This window comes from Nomascus leucogenys, chromosome 13, assembly GCF_006542625.1.
Source record: "Nomascus leucogenys isolate Asia chromosome 13, Asia_NLE_v1, whole genome shotgun sequence".
Classification (NCBI taxonomy): Eukaryota; Metazoa; Chordata; class Mammalia; order Primates; family Hylobatidae; genus Nomascus; species Nomascus leucogenys.
This window is the reverse complement of record NC_044393.1, coordinates 84,071,118-84,093,005: the sequence shown is the minus strand read 5'-3', so window position 1 is coordinate 84,093,005 and position 21,888 is coordinate 84,071,118. Positions and strand designations below refer to the sequence as shown.

The 21,888-nt window shown below is 37.7% G+C and overlaps 1 protein-coding gene across 2 annotated transcripts in view; it reads right to left on the bottom strand.

Annotated features, from left to right (window-relative positions):
* The window catches only part of LOC100588251 (cytosolic carboxypeptidase 3), a 116,481-nt gene that overhangs the window by 20,907 nt on the left and 73,686 nt on the right, over window positions 1-21,888 (bottom strand). The gene's annotated exons all lie outside the window — the stretch shown is intronic.

The window sequence follows — 21,888 nt, the reverse complement described above, 5'->3', positions numbered from 1 at the left end:
GAAAGATAATCCGAGGCAAAGGCCCCTACTGAGGTAGGAGAATAGTAGTGTGTTCAAGAACACCAAGAATGCATCAGTGGGTGGAGTAGAATGAACAAAAGGGAAAGTTATAAGGGATAAATTCAGGTAGCTAACATGGACTCAGCTCATGTTGGGCCTCATAGGCCAGTAGAAGGACTTTGATTTTTATTGAGTGTGAGATGGAGAATCATTGGAAGGCATTGAGCAGAGGAGTGTCAGTCTGAGATTTGTTTGGACAAGATTGTGCTGGTTGCCAAGTTGAGAACAGATTGAAGAGAGACAAGAGTGAACAAGGAGGGAGATCTCTTGGAAGGCTGCAGAAACAATCCAGGAGAGATGGTGGTAGCTTGTACCATGGTGGTGGAAATGGCTAGAAGGGTGAGAAGTGGGGTGGGAGTATTCTGGGTACAAATGTGGATTTTCTAAAGAATTGGATGTGAGATGAGAGAATAAGAGAGGAGTCAATGGTGGCTCCAAAGCTTCTAGTTTGAGGAAATGGCAGTATAGGGATATGGGGAGACTGGGAAGAGCATGTTAGAAATCCCTTCTTTATTAGATGATACAAAGGAATTATTGTTTTGTTAATGGAAACACTGGAATATAACATTTTAAAAAATGTTTATCTCACCCCATATTAGGATGGCTGCTATCAAAAAAAACCTCCAGAAAATAACAAGTGTTGGCAAGGATTTAGAAAAATTGGAACCTTCACACATTATTAATAAGAATGTAAAATGGTACAACATTGAGGAAAACAATATGATGGTTCCTCAATAATTAAAAATAGGATTACCATATGACCCAGCAATTCCACTTCTGGTTATATCCCCAATAGAATTGAAAGCAGGGTCCCAAAGAGACATAGATACATTCATATTTATAGTAGCATTATTCATAATGGCCAACAGTTGTAAGCAACACGTGTTCATTGATGAATGGATTAACAAAATGAGGTATATTCATACAATGGAATATTATTTAGTCTTAAAAAGGAAGGAAATACTGACAAATGCTACAATATTGATAAACCTTGAGACCATTATACAAAATAAAATAAGCTAGACAGAAAAAGACAAACACCATATTTGTCATCCAAATATTTCACTCCACTTCCTAATTTGACTAGAATATTCCATTGACTAGAATTCTGTTTGACTAGAACAGTCAAATTCATAGATACAAAAGTAGAAGGATGGTTTCCAGGTGCTGGGGGGAGGGAGAATTGAGGAGGAATAGGCATAAAGTTTCAATTGTAAAAGAGAAAAAGGAGTTCTGGAGATGGCACCACAATGTGACTGTACTTAACACTACTGAATTGTACACTTAAAAATAGTTAAGGTGGTAAATTTTGTTATGTGTATTTTATCACAATTTAGAGTCTACATACTTGGGAAGCAGGTGGAACCCTGAGTAAAGCCTGAAGGAAGACTAGTAGTCAGACATTTAAAAAAATGTCTTATAATTTATGATTGTCATGCTTAAATTGGCCCATAGACAGCATAAGAGAAAGTAGAATACATTTAGAATAAAAGCAAGACATACACTGTGCTTTGTTAATAACTGTTTATCTAGTGATATACACTAAACTGTAACGCAAAATAATATAATTTATAGAATTTATTTTAAAATATTCTAGGAAAAAAGTCGTGGGAAAACAGATGAAACAAGAGTAGCAGGATGCTGATGAGGACAGGTAATGGGCATCAGTGGACTAATTATTCTATTATTTCTACTTTTGTTTATGTTTGAAAATTTCTACAATAAGTTTTTTGTAAAGAAATTATTCTTAAAAGGAAAATAAAAAGATAAATAAAGCAGGCATTGCATTAAGCTAGATCTGAAAGATAATGTATGATTACAATATCTGGCAATATTGGCAAATGAAATGAACTTATTTATAGTTTCTTGATAAGCCATTCTTAGGCCACTCAATAAACATTCACTGAATGTAGGCCGGATGTGGTAGCTCATGCTTGTAATCTCAGCACTTTAGGAGGCTGAGGCAGATGGATTACTTGAGGTTAGGAGTTCGAGACTAGCCTGGCCAACAGGGTGAAACCCTGTCTCTACTAAAAATACAAAAATTAAGTGGGCATGGTGGCGAGTGCTGTAATCCCAGCTACTCAGGAGGCTGAGGCAGAGGAATTGCTTGAACCCAGGAGGCGGAGGTTGCAGTGAGCCAAGATCGCATCACTACACTCCAGCCTGTGTGACAGAGCAATACTCCATCTCAAAAAAAAAATAATAATAAAATAAACATTCAGTGAATGCTTATTATATATCTGGCACTATTTTTGTTTGGTAAATAGATGTGAAAAACACAGTCCCTGCCTTCAATACGTTAAGAATCAGGACTAGAGAGCAAAAAGTAAAGTATCTATTAGAATATACTTCTATAGAGATAAACCAGGGCACTCACTACATACATATACTTATAGCCATACTTATAGATGGGGGCAAAGGGTATGGGGTAAATGAATGAACACAAGTCAGCCAAGTAAAAAAGAAGGAGAGTGATCTATGATGTGGGACTAACATGGCACATTCAGGAAATCACAAGTGTGGTGTAGAATAATTGGGATATCAGGTAGGTATGAAGACATGGTCCAAAACTAGAGGCCTTGTTTGCAATAACACTTTTGAGAGATCCTTTGAGATGGGAATAATTCATGACTGATAGATGCTAAATAAATGTGTTTTGAATGAAACAGGGGGCCATTGAAGATTTTACGCAAGAAAATCAGGTTTGCATTTTTGAAAGATCACACTGGGACCCAGGGAAGCAAAAGGTTGAAGAAAAGTGAAACACAAGGCAGGGAGACAAATTAGGAGGCTAATGCAGTTATTCAAGGGAGGCAAAATGAGGGTCGGAATTAGCGGTAGCATTAGGATGGAGAGAGCAGATTCAAGAGAATCTTTAGAGGTAGAATGGATAGAGCTTCATGTTATTAAAGACCAAAAAACAGAAGTGTACAACATTAGGATAAGTCTTGGGTTTATTACTTAGATAACTGGATGATGGCAGTACACTGACTGAGACATGGGATGCAGGAGAAAGAGATCGGCAGTGGACAAGTTGAATAGAAGTGCCTGTGGGGAAAAACAGATAGAGATATCCAGTAGGCAGAGGAATATGAAATTCAGGAGAGGCTTAGACTGAAGATTAAAAAATATGATGGTTGTCAGTTGCTGGTTGAAGCTGCAGGTAGAGATGAGAGTGCTCAGAAATAAAGTATGTGGTGAGAAAGACCAAAGGATGGACTACTGTAAAATAGCCCACTTAAAATTTAGGCAGAGGTGATGTCCTACATGGGCTCCTCTTCACATATTTCAACACATGTTTCATGAATGGCTACAGAAACAGGAGTAAAACCAGGAGAGAGTAGTGTTACAGATATGACACTCAGATATTCATTGAGCTATTTCACAATAGCTATTGTGAAATGTTATTAAAGACCAAAAAACAGAAGTGTACAACATTAGGATAAATCTTGGGTTTATTACTTAGATAACTGGATGACGGCAGTACACTGACTGAGACATGGGATGCACAATAGCTATTGTGAAATAGCTCAATGAATCAAGGGAAATAGTTTAAAGGCCCTGGAAATAATCAACAGTAGAGAAGTCAGTATGGCTTTGTAAATAACCGTTTCATGGTATGGCAACAGTAGAAGAAACATTCTCAAGCAGTAGGTTGAGAAGTATACAAGTGAGGAAGTGAAGGTAATGAATGTTGGCTATATTTGAGGAAGGTGAGAAAGAGGGCAGTAATTAGAGTTATGTCACTAAGGAAATTCATGGACATGGGATCTAGAGCACTGCTGAATGAATTAACCTTAAACAGAGGGATATTTATTTCTTTGAAACAAGAAGGAAGGATGTTTGAGATGAGTTAATTTATTGATGGCCTCTCTGGTTTTTGTTTCTGTTTTATATGTGACGTAAGAAGTGAGGTTATCTACTGAGGGTAAAGGGGAGATGTTAGGTAGGAGAGAGAGAGGAAAAGATTTAGAATAGTTACTTTGGAGAATGGAAGAGGTAGCTGATCAAGTATATGTATATATAAATTGTGCAAACAAGAATGTATAGTGCCATTTGGTAATGTAATTTTTCTCCAGCAGGGCTCTGTAATCTAAGATAGGGGCAGAGATGGATAGTTAGATTCATCTAGAATTACAGTTGTTCAGCATTGGCTTAGTCAAAGGAAAAGGAGGCAAAACAAGTTTTAAGGACATTGTTAAGAAAGTGGTTGGGAGGCTGGCTAGATGGAGCTTGCATTTGCCGCTCTCATGGAGAGAAACTGAAGGAGTGAGTGAACACAACACCTTCAACTGAAACATCCAGGTACACACATTGGGATTCATAAAGAAAACAACTTGACCCATGGAGAACAGAAAAGCAAGGCAGACAACTGCCCACCCAGGAGCGACACAGAGCCAGGAGAGCCTCCCCTGCCGAAGGAAGGGGTGAGTGAGTGATGCTGGAGACCCACGCTTCTCCCACAGATCTTTGCAGCTCCCAGGTCAGGAGGTGGTCTCATGAACCCACTCCACCAATTCCTGCAGTCTGACACATAAGGTTATTGATACATGGAGTCTTGGCAGAGCAGCTGCTCAGGCATACACAGAGCCCCAGGAGCTTTAGATACTCGGGTTTCCCAGCAAAAGTGGCTGCAACTCCAGCAAAGTGGGAAGTTAGATCTCTGTACATACCCCTAGGAAAGGGGCTGAATCCAGGGGGCTGAGCAGTGACAGTCTGCAGATCCTGCTGCCACAGCACATCTCAGGATAAGACCCACTGGCTCGGAACTCCAGCCAGCCACTGGTAGCAGTGTTGTACCTCCCTGAGATGGATCTCCCAGAGGGACTGGCTTGGAACTCCGGCCAGCCACTAGTAGCATTGTTACACCTCCCTGAGACAGAGCTCCCAGAGGGAGGGTGAGCCACTATCTTTGCTGTTTTGCAGCCCTAGCCATTGTTGCCTTTGGTGCAGCCACCCTACAGAAAAGCAGCTAGACTACTTTTTCACATGGGTCTCTGATGCTGCTTCTCCTCAATGGGCAGAACTTCCCAATCAGGGTCACCAGTCACCCTTACTGGTGTTTTCTAGCTGGCAGTGGTTTGGAGCCTCCCTGGTATAGAGCTCCCAGGGGAAAGGATGGGCCACCATCTTTGCTATTTCATAGCCTTAGCCATTTTTGCCTTCAGGCTCTAGACAGTCTGAGGTGATTAGGGATTGGAGTGGTCCCCCGGCGCAGCACAGCAGCTCTCCATAAAAGTGGTCAGACTGCTTTTTCACACAGGCACTGGATCCCATTTCTCTTCACTGGGAGGAATTTCCTGACCAAGGTGTACAAATACCCCAGCTAGTGTTTTCTGTCAGCAACAGTTTCAAACCTCCCTGGGACAGAGCTCCCAGAGGGAGGGGTGGGCCACCATTTTTGCTGTTTCACGACCTTCATTGTTGGTACCTTCAGGTGCTGAAAAATCCGAAGTGACGAGGGACTGGAGCGGACCCCCAGCATACTGCAGCAGCCATACAGAAAGTGGGCAGACTGTTTGTTATGTGGGCCCTGATCCTGTATCTCTTCACTAGGCATGTTCTCCCAGCCTGAGTCTTTAGCCACTCCTTGCTGGGGCTATCGAGCCAATAGCAGCTCTACAACTGCCTGGGACAGAGCTCTCTGTGGGAGAGGTGGGTTGTCATCTTTGCTGTCTTGCAGCCCTCACCAGTGCTGCCTCCAGGCCCTAGAGAGAATTCTGGCAGTTTGATGGCCCAAGTGTCTTAGGTCCTTCAAATGACTGCATTAGTTCTCCAACAAGGGTTCTTAACCTGAGTTGGCTGAAATGACAGAAATAGAATTCGGAATATGGATAGGAAAGATCATCAAGATTCAGGAGAATGGCAAAACCCAATCCACGGAAACTAAGAATCACAATAAAATGGATAAACGAGCTGACAAACAAAATAGGCAGTATAAAAAGGAACTTAACTGATCTCACAGAGCTATAAAACACACTACAAGAATTTCACAACACAATCCTAAGTATTAACAGCAGAATAGACCAAGCTGAGGAAAGAATCTTGGAGCTTGAAGACTGGCTCTCTGAATTAAGACAGCCAGATAAAAATAAAGAGAACTAAGAATAAAAAGGAATGAACAAAACCTCTGAGAAACATGCATTATGTAAAGAGGCCAAATTTACAAATCATTTGCATCCCTGAAAGGGACAGGGAAAAAGCAAAACATTTCAGGATAGTGTCCATGAAAACTTCCCCAACTTTGCTAGAGAGGCCATCAGTCAAATCCAGAAAATACAGGAAACCCCTGCAAGATTCTACACAAGAAGATCATTCCCAAGACATATAAACATCAGATTTTCCAAGGTAGAAATGAAATACTATTAAAGGCAGGTAGAGAGAAAGGGCAGGTCATCTACAAAGGGAACCCCATCAGCTGACCTCTCAGCAGAAACCCTACAAGCCAGAAGAGATTGGGGGCCTATATTCAATATTCTTAAAGAAAAAAATTTTGAACCCAGAATTCCACATCCAGTCAAACTAAGCTTCCTCAATGAAGGAGAAATAAGATCCATTTTAGATAAGCAAATGCTGAGGGAGTTCATTACCACCAGACCCACCTTACAAGAGATCTTGAAAGGGGCACTAAATATGGAAAGGAAAGACCAATGCCAGCCAAAACACTTAAGTACATAGACCAGTGACACTATAAAGCAATCACACAAGCCAGCCAGCATAATAAACAGCTAATAACACAATGACAGGATCAAATCCACACATATCAATACTAATCTTGAATGTAAATGGGCTAAATGCCCCCATTTAAAAGGCATAGAGTGGCAAGCTGGATAAAAAAAGCAAAATCTAATGGTATGCTATCTTCTAGAGAACCATCTCACATGCAGTGACACACATAGGCTCAAAATAAAGGGATGGAGAAAAATCTACCAAGTAAATGGAAATCAGAAAAAAGCAGGGGTTGCAATCCTAATTTCAGACAAAAAAGACTTTAAACCAACAAAGATTAAAAAAAAAAAAAGATAAAGACATTACATAATGGTAAAGGGTTCAATTCAACATGAAGACCTATTATCCTAAATATATACGTACCCAACACAGGAGCACCCCGATTCATAAAGCAAGTTCCTAGAGACCTACAATGAGACTTAGATTCCCACACAAAATAGTGGGAGACTTCAACACTCCACTGACAGTATTAGATCACCAAGGCAGAAAATTCACAAAGATATTCAGGATGTGAATTCAATATTGTACCAAATAGATCTGAAAGACGTCTACAGAACTCTCCATCCTAAATCAACAGAATATACATTCTTCTCATTGCCATATGGTACATACTCTAAAATTGACTACACAATCAGACATAAAACAATCCTCAGGAAATGCATAAGAACTGAAATCATAACCAACACACTCTTAGATCACAGCACAATAAAAATAGAAATCAAGATTTAAAAAATTTGCTCAAAACCTTGCAATTACAGGGAAACTAAACAACATGCTCCTGAATGACTTTTGGGTAAATAATGAAGTTAAGGCAGAAATCAAGAAGCTCTTTTTAATTAATGAGAACAAAGATATAACATACCAGAATCTCTGGGACACAGCTAAGGCAGTGTTAAGAGAGAAATTTATATCACTAAATGCCCATATCAGAAAGTTAGGAAGATCTCAAATTAACAACCTAACCTCACAACTAAAGTAACTAGAGAAGCAGGGGCAAACCACTTTCAAAGCTAGCAGAAGACATGAAACAACCCAAATCAGAGCTGAAGTGGAGGAGACTGAGACATGAAAAAACCATTCAAAAGATCGATTAATTCAGGAGTTGGCTTTTTGAAAAAAAAAATCAATAATATAGATAGGTTGGTAGCTAGACTAATAAAGAAGAAAAGAGAGAAGATCCAAAGAATCACAATAAGGAATGATGAAGGGGATGTTACCACTAACCCCACAGAAAAACAATACTCAGAGACTACTGTGAACATCTCTATGCACACAAACTAGAAAACCTAGAAGAGATGGATAAATTCCTGGATATATACACCCTCCCAAGACCGAACCAGGAAGAAATCGATTCCCTGAACAGTTCAATAATGACCTCTGAAATAAAATCAGTAATAAATAGCTTATCATCCAAAAAATCCCAGGACAAGACAGATTCACAGCTGAATTCTATCAGATGTACAACGACGAGCTGGTACCATTCCTACTGAAAGTATTTCAAAAAGCTGAGGAAGAGGGACTCCTCCCCAACTCATTCTATGAGGCCAGCATTATCCTGATTCCAAAACCTGGCAGATCCACAGCAATAAAAGAAAACTTCAGGCCAATATCCTTGATGAACATTGATGCAAAAATCCTCAACAAAATACTTGCAAACCAAATCCAGCAGCACATCAAAAAGCTAATCCACCATGATCCTGGGATGCAAGTTTGGTTCAACATATGCAAATCAAGAAATGTGATTCATCACAGAAATAAAGACAAAACCACGTGATTATCTCAATAGATGCAGAAAAGGCTTTTGATAAAATTCAACATTCCTTCATGTTAAAAACTCTCAATAAACTAGTATTGAAGGAACATACCTAAAAAGATCTATGACATACCCACAGCCAACATCGTACTGTGGGCAAAAGCTGGAAGCATTCCCCTTAAATACTGGCACAAGACAAGGATGCCCTCTCTCACCACTCCTATTCAACATAGTATTGGAAGACCTGGCCACAGCAATCAGGCAAGAGAAAGAAATAAAGAGCATCCAAATAGGAAGAACGGAAGTCAGACTATGCCTGTTTGCAGACAACATGATTCTAGAAAACCTCAGTCTTGGCCCAAAAGCTCCTTCAGCTGACAAACAACTTCAGGAAGTTTCAGGATACAAAATCTATGTACAAAAATCACTGGCATTCCTATATACCAACAACAGCCTAACTGAGAGCCAAATCAGGAACACAATCCCATTCATAATAGCCACAAAAAGAATAAAATGCCAAGGAATATTGGTAACTAGGGAGGTGAAAGATCTCTACAATGAAAATTACAAAACACTGCTCAAAGAAATCAGAAGTGACATAAACAAATGGAACATTCCATGCTCATGGGTCAGAAGAATCAATGTCATTAAAATTGTCATATTGTCCAAAGCATTTTACAGATTCAATGCTATTCCTATCAAACTACCAATGACATTCTTCACAGAACCAGAAAAAATTATTGTAAAATTCATATGGAAACAAACAAACAAAAGCCCAAATAGCAAAGGCAATCCTAAGCAAAAAGAACAAAGCTGGAGGCATCACATTACCTGACTTCAAACTATATTATAGGGCTATAGTAACCAAAACAGCATGGTACTGTACAAAAACAGACACGTAGACCAATGAAACCAAATAGAGAGCCCAGAAATAAGGCTGCACACCTACAACCATCTGATCTTCTACAAATCTGACAAAAACAAGCAATGAGGAAAGATTCGCTATTCAATAACAGGTGCTGGGATAACTGGCTAGCCATATGCAGAAGATTGAAACTGGACCCCTACCTTACACCATAGACAAAAATCAACTCAAGATGGATTAAAAACTTGAATGTAGGTTGGGCACGGTGGCTCATGCCTGTAATCCCAGCACTTTGGGAGACTGAGGTGGGCGGATCACCTGAGGTCAGGAGTTCAAGACCAGCCTGGCCAACATGGTGAAACTCCATCTCCACTAAAAATGCAAAAATTAGCCAGATGTGGTGGTGGGCGCCTGTAATCCCAGCTACTGGGGAGGCTGAGGCAAGAGAATCTCTTGAATCTGGGAGGTAGAGGTTGCAGTGAGCCAAGATTACACCACTGCACTCCAGCCTGGGTGACAGAGCAAGACTCCATCTCAAAAAAAAAAAAAAAAAAAAAACTTGAATATAAAACCCAAAACTATAAAAACCCTGGAAGACAACCTAGGCAATACTATTCTGCACATAGGAACTGGCAAAAATTTCATGACAAAGACACCGAAAGCAATCACAACAAAAGCAAAAATTGACAAATGAGATCTAAACTTAAGAGCTTCTGCACAGCAAAAGAAACTATCAACAGAGTAAACAGGCAGCCTACAGAGTGGGGAGAAAATATTTGCATCTGACGAAGGTCTAAATATCCAGCATCTATAAAGAACTTAAACAAATGTACAAGAAAAAAAAACCAAACAACCCCATTAAAAAGTGGGCAAAGGATATGAACACTTTTCAAAAGAAGACATACATGTGGCCAAAAAACATATGAAATGAAGCTCAATATCACTGATCATTAAAGAAATGCAAATCAAAACCACAATGAGATACCATCTCACAGCAGTCAGAATGACTATTATTAAAAAGTCAAAAAATAACAAATGCTGGCAAGGTTGCAGAAAAAAGGGAATCTTATACACTGTTGGTGGGAGTGTAGATTAGTTCAACCATTATAGAAAGCAGTATGGCGATTCCTTAAGGAGCTCAAAACAGAATTACCACTCAACCTGGTAATTCTATTACTGGGTATATATCCAAAGCAATATAAATCATTTTATCATAAAAATACATGCATATGTATGTTCACTGCAACACTATTCACAATAGCAAAGACATGGAATCAACCTAGGTGCGTATCAATGGTGGACTGAATAAAGAAAATGTGGTACACATACACCATGGAATACTATGTAGCCATGAAAAGAATGAGATCATGTCCTATGCAGGAACATGGATGGAGGTGGAGGCCATTATCCTTAGCAAACTAGCACAGGAACAGGAAACCAAATATCACATGTTATCACTTATAAGTGGGAGCCAAATTATGAGAACACATGGACACAAAGAGGAGAACAACAGACACTGGGGCCTACTTGAGGGTGAAGGGCAGGAGGAGGGAGAGGATCAGAAAAAGTATCTGTTGGGTACTGGGGTGATGAAATAATCTGTACAACAAACACCCATGACATAACTTTACCTATATAACAAACCTGCACATGTAGCCCAAACTTAAAAGTTTAAAAATAAAATAATACCATTATGAACATCCTAACATTAAAAAAAAAAGCAGTTGAAGCAGTTAAAGAAAATTGCAACACAAGGAATGGAGAAAATGTGATAGAGACGTGGATGAGGTTGCAAGAGCTGAAATGTAACCATATTCCTTAAATTTGGAATTGAGCTAATGTAGATTCTCAATCTGCCTGGCTATGCTTATTTATACCTGTCCAGATTCCAACTTTCAGTGAGATATGATGTGACTACAGATATCTAATTATTCCCCTCTCAGTCTCCTACTGAGATGGAATGTGAAAAAGAGGAAACTGACTACCATAAGAAAACAGTAGGGATTATGGGTTTCCATATGTCAGAAACTTGAAGGCCTTTCTGTTAAATACAGTGCAGAGGGATCAGATAAAACTCCTGTAGGCTGATTTTTGAAAATCTTTCCTAAGAAAAAAGCATGCATATTAAGAAAATAAAGAAACACCAGAAATATTCTATAAACATACTCTAACTCATATGCGTGAGAGTTTGATTCAAGAACAGATTATTGACAGTTGTGAGAGTATATTTTTGGACTTCGTTTAAAACATTTTCTATATTCCCCAATATAGACAGACTAGTATAAGGAACTCTCTCTTAAACCTATCACTCAGCTTCAATAATTTGATTTTTTTTTCTGCAGTGATTAATATTTAGAATCCACCAAGAGCATTAGAAGAAATGATTATAGACAGCTAATATAAGCAGAAAATCTATGCAGGTGAAGCATGTTCCAAAGAAAGAGAAATAATTCCTGGAATGCCATGACTTATTTCCAGGTGCGGATGGTCTAAGTAGAAGAGTGGATTCTGCTGGAGTCTTGTGTTTGTGTTTACCAAGTTCAAAGAAGAAATGACATAGGTATAAAACGAGGCCTTTATTGGTTGTACATTTGGTAAATTTTTTCCAATATGTCTCATGCATTTTAATTTTCTTAACAGCGTCTTTTAAAGAGAATGATTTTGATGAAGTTCATTAACCAAGTTTTTCTTTTATTATTGGTGTTTATGAGTACTATTTGAGTAGTCTTTTCTTATTCTAAAACCACAAAGATTCTCTCCCACGCTTTTTCCTATAAGTTTTTATAATTTTAGCTTTGATATTTAGATTTGTGATCCATTTTGAGTTAATTTTTTTGCTATGGTGTAAGACAAGGGTTAGGGTTAATTTTTATATGAATATTTAAGAGCCAAATAGATCATCATTTTATGATCTGGAGATGGGATATAGGGTAAAACCTTCCAAGCATTAGAGCAATGAAAACAAAAAAACCCACAAGAGAGACGACCAAAGTTCTCTCATACTGAAAGTACTCTTGGTGAAAATTTAAGCCTTCATGAAATGGTCTACTGGCTTATCATAGCCACATAATACTGAGAACATAAGTAAGTGTGGTGCATATTTTGAGATGCATTTTTTCAATGCTTTGGATTATGTCAATGGAGTATAAAATTTTATTGGCCAATTATTCCATATTGTTATCTTTGATATTATTAACACTTTTTAAGAATTAATGAATAGAATGACTGTTTTTTATAAAACACTTTAGGGAAGGTAAACTAAAAATGTCAATTCATTCCAGAAACAGAAGAAAATATTATAAGTATAATTTCCATGGTAGTCCAATTTTTAGACCTAATGAAGAAACTTTATGTTCCATTGAAGGTCAGCAGATAATATTTAAGTAATCACAGATTTGGAGCAGGTGAATTTAACTTTAGCCTTACTTACTATAATTTAAACGAACATGAATTACCATTGTATTAGTCTGTTTTTATGCTGCTGATAAAGACGTACTCTAGACTGGGTAATTTATAAAGGAAAAGAGGTTTAATGGAATCACGATTCTATGTGGCTGGGGAGGCCTCACGATCATGGTGGAAGGCAAAAGGCATGTCTTACATGGAAGCAGGCAAGAGAGAATGAGAGCAAAGCGAAAGGGGAAACCCCTTATAAAACCAACAGATCTCGTAAGACTTATTTACTATCATGAGGACAGTGTGGGGGACACCGCCTCCATGATTCAATTATCTCTCACGGGGTCCCTCCCACAACATGTGGGAATTATCGGAGCTACAATTCAAGATGAGATTTGGGTGGGGACACAGGCAAACCATATCAACCATGATGGAATCAAGGCTGGGCCAATCTTTTCTGCCCTTCTATAGCACACTTCAGTATAGAAATATCCCAAGACAGAAACTATGAACTATATTAGTCTTCAATTAGTTAAGGGCCACTCTAAAGAGTGATGAAGTAAAAGATGGTTTTCAACTGAAAACCCCATGTCTAGGAAGCAGAAGTTACCAGAATGTCTTTTTATTTTCTTGGCGGGTAGTGGTGAGGATGAAAGGCATCAAGTAACAGGAAGGTATTAGGAATACAGCAATTAAGTTTTTTTTAAAGGCTGTATTAAACTGAAATAATTTCATTCTATATTCAACTCATATACAAATTAAGTAAAGTAAGTATTTTTCAGACAGGACTAAAATAGCTATCAATCTCATCTTTTTACAAAAGTAGTTCCCATAATCCAAGTTTCATAGGATATGTTAATGATGATATAGTGAAAACGATCTTTGTATGTATGAAAATCTTAAACAATAAAAACAAATAACAACCTTCTGTTGGTATCCTTGTCTTCTCAGTCCAAGTAGAAGTTTGTTTGCCCATAGGAGACTTCAAGGATGTCACTTTGAAACAGTTTCCATACAAATCAGTTCCCTGGAGGGGAATTTTTTTCCTGGATTGGCCTCTCACTGATTTCTAAAAAATGTTTGTGTTGGTCTTTGCTATGACTCCGAGTCATACTTTGGGAGATGAAAAAAATTGGGTCCTCTGATTTCATTGTCAACAGTAAACTACTCATGTAAGAGTAATGTAATAGCCATGTTATATTTGCATATTACACCTCAGGGTATGCAAAGTCTTTTAATACATTATCATACTTGGCGCTCTGATCAGTCTCATGATGTAGGCAGGATGGCCAATGTTATTCCCATGTTACATAAGGGGAATCAGAGAGGTTAAGCTATTTGCTCAAGATCACATAACTAGTAAGGGGCAGAGGTGGGTCTAGCATTCACATCTTCTAACTCCAGTACTTTTTCTATTACCTTCTTTTGTCTTGATATATCATTTGATTTCTTTCCGTAAGACATGATAAATAATACGTTTTTAAAAATTAAGTCAGTTTAAAATAATCAATTCTAGATCCAAGTGAAAGTAGGCCCAAAGATGCTTTACATGTTGGTCTCTTACCTAAATTTCTATATTTCTGGGGCAAGAGAGTCTACATCTTTCATCAGAACCCATTTTATTTAACAGAAACTAAGTTCTTAGAAGAGAAGCCAGGAAGGAAGAAAGGATATACCATGGTCTCTCTGTTGTACAAATCTAGTTGGTTCTCAAATACTTACCTATGGTTACCTATTCCACCATCCAGACAGTTGTTTATATTATTCCTAAGTAAGGAGAAACTTGCCAAGGGTGATAGAGATATAATAATTACTGGTTTAGACAAAACTATAAAGTTTGTCTGTTATATTTGACTTCTCATTCTCTTCTTTCTCCAGTTTTTAGTTATTAGTTTTATCCCCCCATGACCAGTGCTCCAGTTGCCACAATGGATAGTAAAACATCTGATTGTCATTCATTCTAAAGTGCTAGATAATTATCTTATGCCACCAGTGTTTCTTTTTAAAGAGAAACTCGCCAGCTGGGCGCAGTGGCTCACGCCTGTAATCCCAGCTCTTTGGGAAGCCGAGGTGGGCAGATCACGAGGTCAGGAGATGGAGACCATCCTGGTTAACACGGTGAAACCCCATCTCTACTAAAAATACAAAAATTAGCCAGGTGTGGTGGCGGGCGCCTGTAGTTCCAGCTACTCGGGAGGCTGAGGCAGGAGAATGGCGTGAACCTGGGAGGCAGAGCTTGCAGTGAGCTGAGATTGTGCCACTGCACTCCAGCCTGGGCGACAGACCGAGACTCCATCTCAAAAAAAAAAAAAAAAAAAAAAGAAACTCAGACAATACAATGCTAAATGCACAGAAATAAATATCTAACTAGATTTTAAGGCATCTATTGGAGTAGTCTGGGGATAGCGAAATCTTCTCAGAACCTGCTAAAACACATCTTGTGGGGCACTATGTATAAAACTGACCTAGTCACAGATACTATGTAGAATATGAGGAGACATCTGATTAGCAATGATTATCCAAAAAGTCACTTTTACCTGTTGCTTTAATTCAAAATCAAAATCTTATAAGACAGAGGAAAAGGTGTAAGGTAGTCAGGTAGAAGAAATCAAGTACAGTTCTCCTACCTCAAATACTTTTTTAGAAGCCAAGAAGGGGCTCGTTCAGGTATTTTCACTAAAAAAGAGAATATACCATAAAATATCTGAAGTCAGGTTTTAAAAATCAATAAAACTTAATTTTTAGCTTTCTTGACAATTACTTCATCCATGTATTTAATGGCTAGTTTAATTGAGCTTATCTTCAGTTAACCTACCATTGTTTCATTCAGACACACAAAATATATGCATACATATTTCCCCTGGAAGCCTTTAAATTAAACTGTTTCAAGAGAACAGCAAACAGTATAAATACCTAACCTATCTAATAAGTGTTAAACATTTCAGAACTGAATTTATCTATGTTAGGATCTATGAAAGACAGTGACAGGTACACTAAGGTGACCAACATTTTTAGAGAGCCAATCTAGGACACAGATATACCAGACCAAAAAATAGTCTAATATATAATAATTACGTACACATATTGTTTTAAAATGAAATATGAAAATAAATGTTTAACATTTTTATTATTCTGTATTATTTGCTTTGCTGTTACATACAGGTGATTAGGCAAAACAACAACAGGACTAGTTAACAGTGGCAGTTAGTAGTAATAGTAGAACAGATTAATAGTATGTGTGAGAAAAGTAATATTTTTATAATGTTTCCTCTGATACAGATTTTAGCTCTTTAGTGGATATTTAAGTTTTATATGTCATATTATTATTGTATATTCTTAGGTTCTAGATAAGACCTTTTAAAAGATCAATGTAAATATTTATTAAAAACTAACAATGACATATTTCTTAGTGTCCCATGATAAAGTAGGATATTTTTGCTTTTCCTGTTTCTTTTTCCAATAATACTTCTCTGAACTGCCTGCAGCCTTTGAGATATCTTTCTTTGATGCAGTGATTAAACAGTGTATTCTCACTTGAATGCCAAATTCCCTTTGACTTTCAGATCTGCTCTTATCAAGCCCACATTACACTGCTCCTGGTATCATTCCAATGCAATGACACCAAGTTAGATATCCTGTCAACAAAAATGTTTTCAGCATGGAATACAGTTGGCATTGTTTGTGTGGGCTCCACATCCGTGGATTTAACCAACTGAGGATGGAAAATATTTAGGAAAAAAATGCATCTGTACCAAACACGTGCAGACTTTTTTCCTTGTCATCATTCCCTAAACAATACAGTCTTACAACTTTTTACATAGCATTCACATTGTGTCAGGTATTATAAGTAATCTAGAGATGATTTAAAGCATACTGGAGGATATGCATAGGTTATATGCAAACACTATGCCATTTTACAGCAGGACTTGAGCATATGCAGATTTTGGTATCTGTAGGAGATCCTGGAACCAATCTTCCATGATACCAAGGGATGACTGTATTTATACTTTACTTATTAGCAACGGTGGGTATTTAGACTTGTAGGAATTAGTTTCCAGCTTTTCCAAACTGTCCACTCACTTTGTATCTATAGACCTATTTTGGTAGACTAGCTGTTTGTCATTTAGGCCCTTTGCATCTACAAATTTGTCATGTAGGGTCTCCATATCTAAAATATCCTGTTTATAGATTATATAAAGCACATTGAATGTCATTATAAGTTAAACTTCTCTTTCTCAGGGAAAATGTTTTTAAAGCACTGAGGTAATCTGAACTTTAACTGAGCATAGATTACAAATAAATTATAATTTTAGTACTGTGTAACTTGTGTGCTCCTTTCTGGTGACATATTTTTGAGTTCTGAGTCAGTCTTATTTCCTCCCAAATGTCATTTTTTACCATACATGTCTTTGTCACAACCTACATATAATATGAAATAACTCAGGTACATATCTAAGGAGGATATCTTCTTCCATTTCCATAAAGTCAGAAGTCTCATTCAGTGCTTCTGTATGTTTTCAGGAAATTAAAAAGTGACCCCAAACTTTTATTACAAAAGCCTCAATGTCACAGGCTAGCAAATCATACCCTTCACAGTACAACGTGTGGAAGACATTTAGTGGGTAAGATCTTTTCATTTTCTTTGATAAGAAGTTCACAGACTGAATGAAACATGCCAAAATTTACATTTTCACTGCCAATAATGCAGATTGACGAGCAAAGTCTAGTTAGTATTTGGACAAAATATTAGCTAGCAATATTTGTTTTTATGTTTTCTTTGGTTTCATTAAAATATTCATAGAAGTCAAGATTATTTGAAACCTCACTTTTCAAATCAAAGTACCTAAAAGCCATGGGGATTTTTTCTTTTGTTGCCATGATTCAGTGTATCACTTGATACACTGTAGAAAACATTATTGTTGGTAAGATCTGACAAAATGAGCTCTACCCTTTAAGAGGCCAATACATCTTTTACAAAATTTTCCCTTTGTTGACCGATGGGATATTTTAGTCGTAACCTCTGAACCAGGAAATGTAATTTTACTTTGTTTCATCAAGCAATCAAGGGAATGAATGATGTGATAAGCATTCATTTGTTGATGTGATAAGCATTCATTTGTGTGGTATGCCCAAGCGAATTCACCAGCTATTATGTTCAACTGAGCATTGGTATCTTCTTAGGTCATAAAAACACTTTCAATTGATTTAGAAGTACTTGCTTTTCTCTTCCAGGACTCCTGAGATTCAGTCTTCATATGTGCTTTCACATCCTTTCCTTTATGATGCACAATCCCAGATTCTTTTCTGCATATTTTGTCATATGCTCTATTTTGGGTATCTTCCTAGTTGTATATGTTCTTCCACCAGTCATTAAAAGAATAGCCATATATGTCCTTCCTTCTTTCCTTCCTTCCTTTCTTCTTTTCTTTTCTTTTCTTTTCTTTTCTTTTCTTTTCTTTTCTTTTCTTTTCTTTTCTTTCTTTCTTTCTTTCTTTCTTTCTTTCTTTCTTTCTTTCTTTCTTTCTTTCTTTCTTCTTTCTTCCCTCTTTTTCTTTTTTGATGATGTTCTATTTTGGGTATCTTCCTAGTGGTATATGTTCTTCCACCAGTCATTAAAAGAATAGCCATATATATCTCTCTTTCTTTCTTTCCTTCCTTCCTCGCTCCCTCCCTCCCTTCCTTCTCTCTCTCTCTTTCTTCCTTCCTTTCTTTCTTTCTTTCTTTCTTTCTTTCTTTCTTTCTTTCTTTCTTTCTTTCCTCTTTTTCTTTTTTGGTGACGTTTGGGCCATGCTGGCATTGGTATTATACTCATTCTCTTTTCATTGTCTGAACTCTTAGGAAACATGATCCCAATATTCACAACACTGAAATTAAGTTAGTGCTATCTCAATGTAAGCAAAACAGTTAACTCACAGGTAAAGTCAAAGATTAATTTTTTTTTTGAGAGAGAGATAGAGTCTGTCTCTGTCACCCAGGCTGGAGTGCAGTGGCACGATCTCAGCTCACTGCAACCTCCGCCTCCCAGGTTCAAGCAATTCTCCTGCCTCAGTTTCTACTCTCCTCCCTCAGTGGGACTACAGGCATGTGCTACTACACCTAGCTGATTTTTGTAGTTTTAGTAGAGATAGGGTTTCACCATGTTGGCCAGGTTGATCTTGAACTCCTGACCTCAGGTGATCTGCCTGCCTCAGCCTCCCAAAGTGCTGGGATTACAGGCGTGAGCCACCGTGTCCTGTCCAAAGATTAATTGTTAGCACCCCAGATTGCAACACACTTAAGTTGCACTTCAGTCCCCCCGTCTACTCAGAGTGATGCTCCCCTGGATGATTCATTATTGTGAGCAGCAAAAATCACGGTTGCCAACATCAGCAGTCAAGGGGAAAAAAAGTGACAGTGACTTTGAATGGTGGATAATCTATGATGTATCCAATTAGCACGAAAAACAGTGTTGCTTCCGTTTTCTATTTTGGGGAACTGAAAGCAAAGATAACATATGGCTTTTGTATTTTCTTGCCTTTTAAAATGCTTTAAAATCTTTTGTTGGTCACAGGACAGTGGGTAACAAAAACTGAAGTGAATAGGCCTTTACTATGGGGTTTTATATTAATCTGACAAGGAATTGGACTGTTTAATGTTTGCTGTAGCCACTGGTATCAAAGGCTTGGAATTCCTCTAGGATATTTGTTTTTGTCTCTCCTGTTGTCTTTAGGATTTCCGAAGAACGACTTATCAGATAGAATCTGTCTTTCTTGCTGCTTTATCAGCTGTAAACCACTGTTATTATACTGGAGTCATGTTGGTGTGGTGGTAAGGTATGGGGGAGAGGAAGTATCCTATAAACTTATTTTTAAATCTCAGTCTAAGTGGGCCTGTGTTCCTGGGCTGTGACCTTAGTAAGGGTTTCTTAGCTTTTCTTCCTGCAACCCTCCAGTGAGACAGGAAGACTAGAGGAGGCTGGAGGTGCAGAAATATCCCTCCTTGAAAATAGGATAAGGTTCTGGTAAAGTCTGTTCACCTTGTGAACTTAGCAGAGTTCCAGGCTTAACATCAGTGACTCTATCTTGGGTTACTGACTCCATATTGAACTGCTGATGAACTGTGAGACCAACAAGGGAGCTATGAAAACCAAGTTCCTTTGCAAACATCTGAGCTCTCAACAATACAAGGAAACTGATCCCAGTCTTTAAGGGATTCTGTATATAGTTTTTCCTTGCCAACTGATGCAAATGCACCATTCTACTAATGATTAAAGCCTTCTTTGTTTGGTAAACCAATGAAAAATCTGACAAACAACTTATATAATCTGAATAAATTCCTATAAATGTAAGGCCTCTTGCTCCTCTTGGGTGGTATGGTCTCTGACTACTACCCAGGTTGCAATTCCTATTCTGAATAAATGCTTCATTTGTCTCTAACCTATTGATTTTCTCCTTTTAGAGTTAACACCCTAAGAGAGTAGGCCCTTGTTACGGAGAATGCTCTGGGTGTATTTCACAGTGTTTACTCTTCTTCTCCCCTTTCCAGAGCAACTAAGAGGTCTTTCTCGGCTCTATGAGTACCTGGTGGGATTCCTGAAGATAAGTCCACGAAAATGAAGCTCCATACAAGACTGTGGCCACCAGGAGTTTCTCACTTTCAAGCTAGTGTGCACTCAGCCTCTGGCAATTTGTTAAAATCACTGTTTAAGTGTTCCTACCAGTTTATGATTCTAGCAGCTTCTGCCTCAGACAAGCAGATCTCAGTAGTGACTCCCTGGATTCCTCTGTCTCTTCAGATTTCAGGGTGGTGGTTTACTTGTCAGCCTCAGTTCTCTGATGGATCCAGTAAGTTGCTGATTTTTAGTTTGTGCAGCTTTTTTTTTTTGTTGTAAGGACAGGAATGTTGACTTTCAAGCATTATTCATGTTGGAGCTAAAATAAGAAGGCCCCTTACTATCTGTTTAAATAGTAAGTCTATATTTTCTTCTAAGAGTAGTTTTAAACTCCTACATTTGTTTCTATGATCCATTTTCTATTATTTTTAGTGTATGGTATAAGGAACAGGGCCAACTTCATTCTTTTGCATGTGGATATCCAGTTTTCCCAGTACCATTTGCTGAAAAGACTATTTTTTTCCCCATCCAATTGTCCTGGCATCTTTGTTGAAAAATCAATTGAAATATATATAAAGGTTTATTTACATATTTTCAATCCTATTTCATTTATCTATATGTTTACCCTTAGGCCAGTACCGCACAGTCTCGATTACTATAGCTTGGTAGTCAGTTTTGAAATCAGGAATCCTCAAACATTGTTCTTTATCAAAATTGCTTTGGTTATTCTGGGTCCCTTGCATTTCTGTATAAATTTCAGATTTGGTTTGTTAGTTTCTGCACAAAAGGTAGCTGACATTTTGATAGGGATTGCACTGAATCTGTCAATTTGAGGAGTATTGCCATCTAGCAATATTAAATCTTCTGATCCATGACCAGAGTTATCTTGCCATTTATTTAGAGCTTCTTTAATATAGCTCAACTGTGTTTTTTGTAGTTTTCAGTTTATAAGTCTTGTACTTCTTTTGTAAAATTTATTCCTAAGTATTTTGTTCTTCTTGATGCTAATGTAAATGGAATTGTTTTCTTAATTTCATTTTTTAAATGTTCACTGCTAGTGTATAGAGGTACAATGGATTTTCATAACAGGTTTTTGAGATGTAATTCACATACCATACAGTTCATTCATTACAACTGATTTTTGCCTATTGATCTTTTATCCTGCAACCTTGCTGAACTCATTTATTAGTGCTAATAGTGTGGCGTGTGGATGTGTGTGTGTGTTCCTTCAGATTTTCTATATACAAGAACATATATCCTACAAATAGAGATGGCTTCACTTTTTTCTTTCTAATTTGGATGCCTTTTATTTTTTTTCTTGCCTTATTGCCCGGCCTAAGCCTTCATTATAATGTTGAATAGAAGTGTTGAGAGTGAATATCCCTGTCTTGTTTCAGGTCTCAGGGAGAAAAGCATTTAGTCTTGCACTACCAACTATGACATTAGCTGCAGGATTTTTGAAGATGGCTTTTTTTTTTTGGTAGAGAAAGA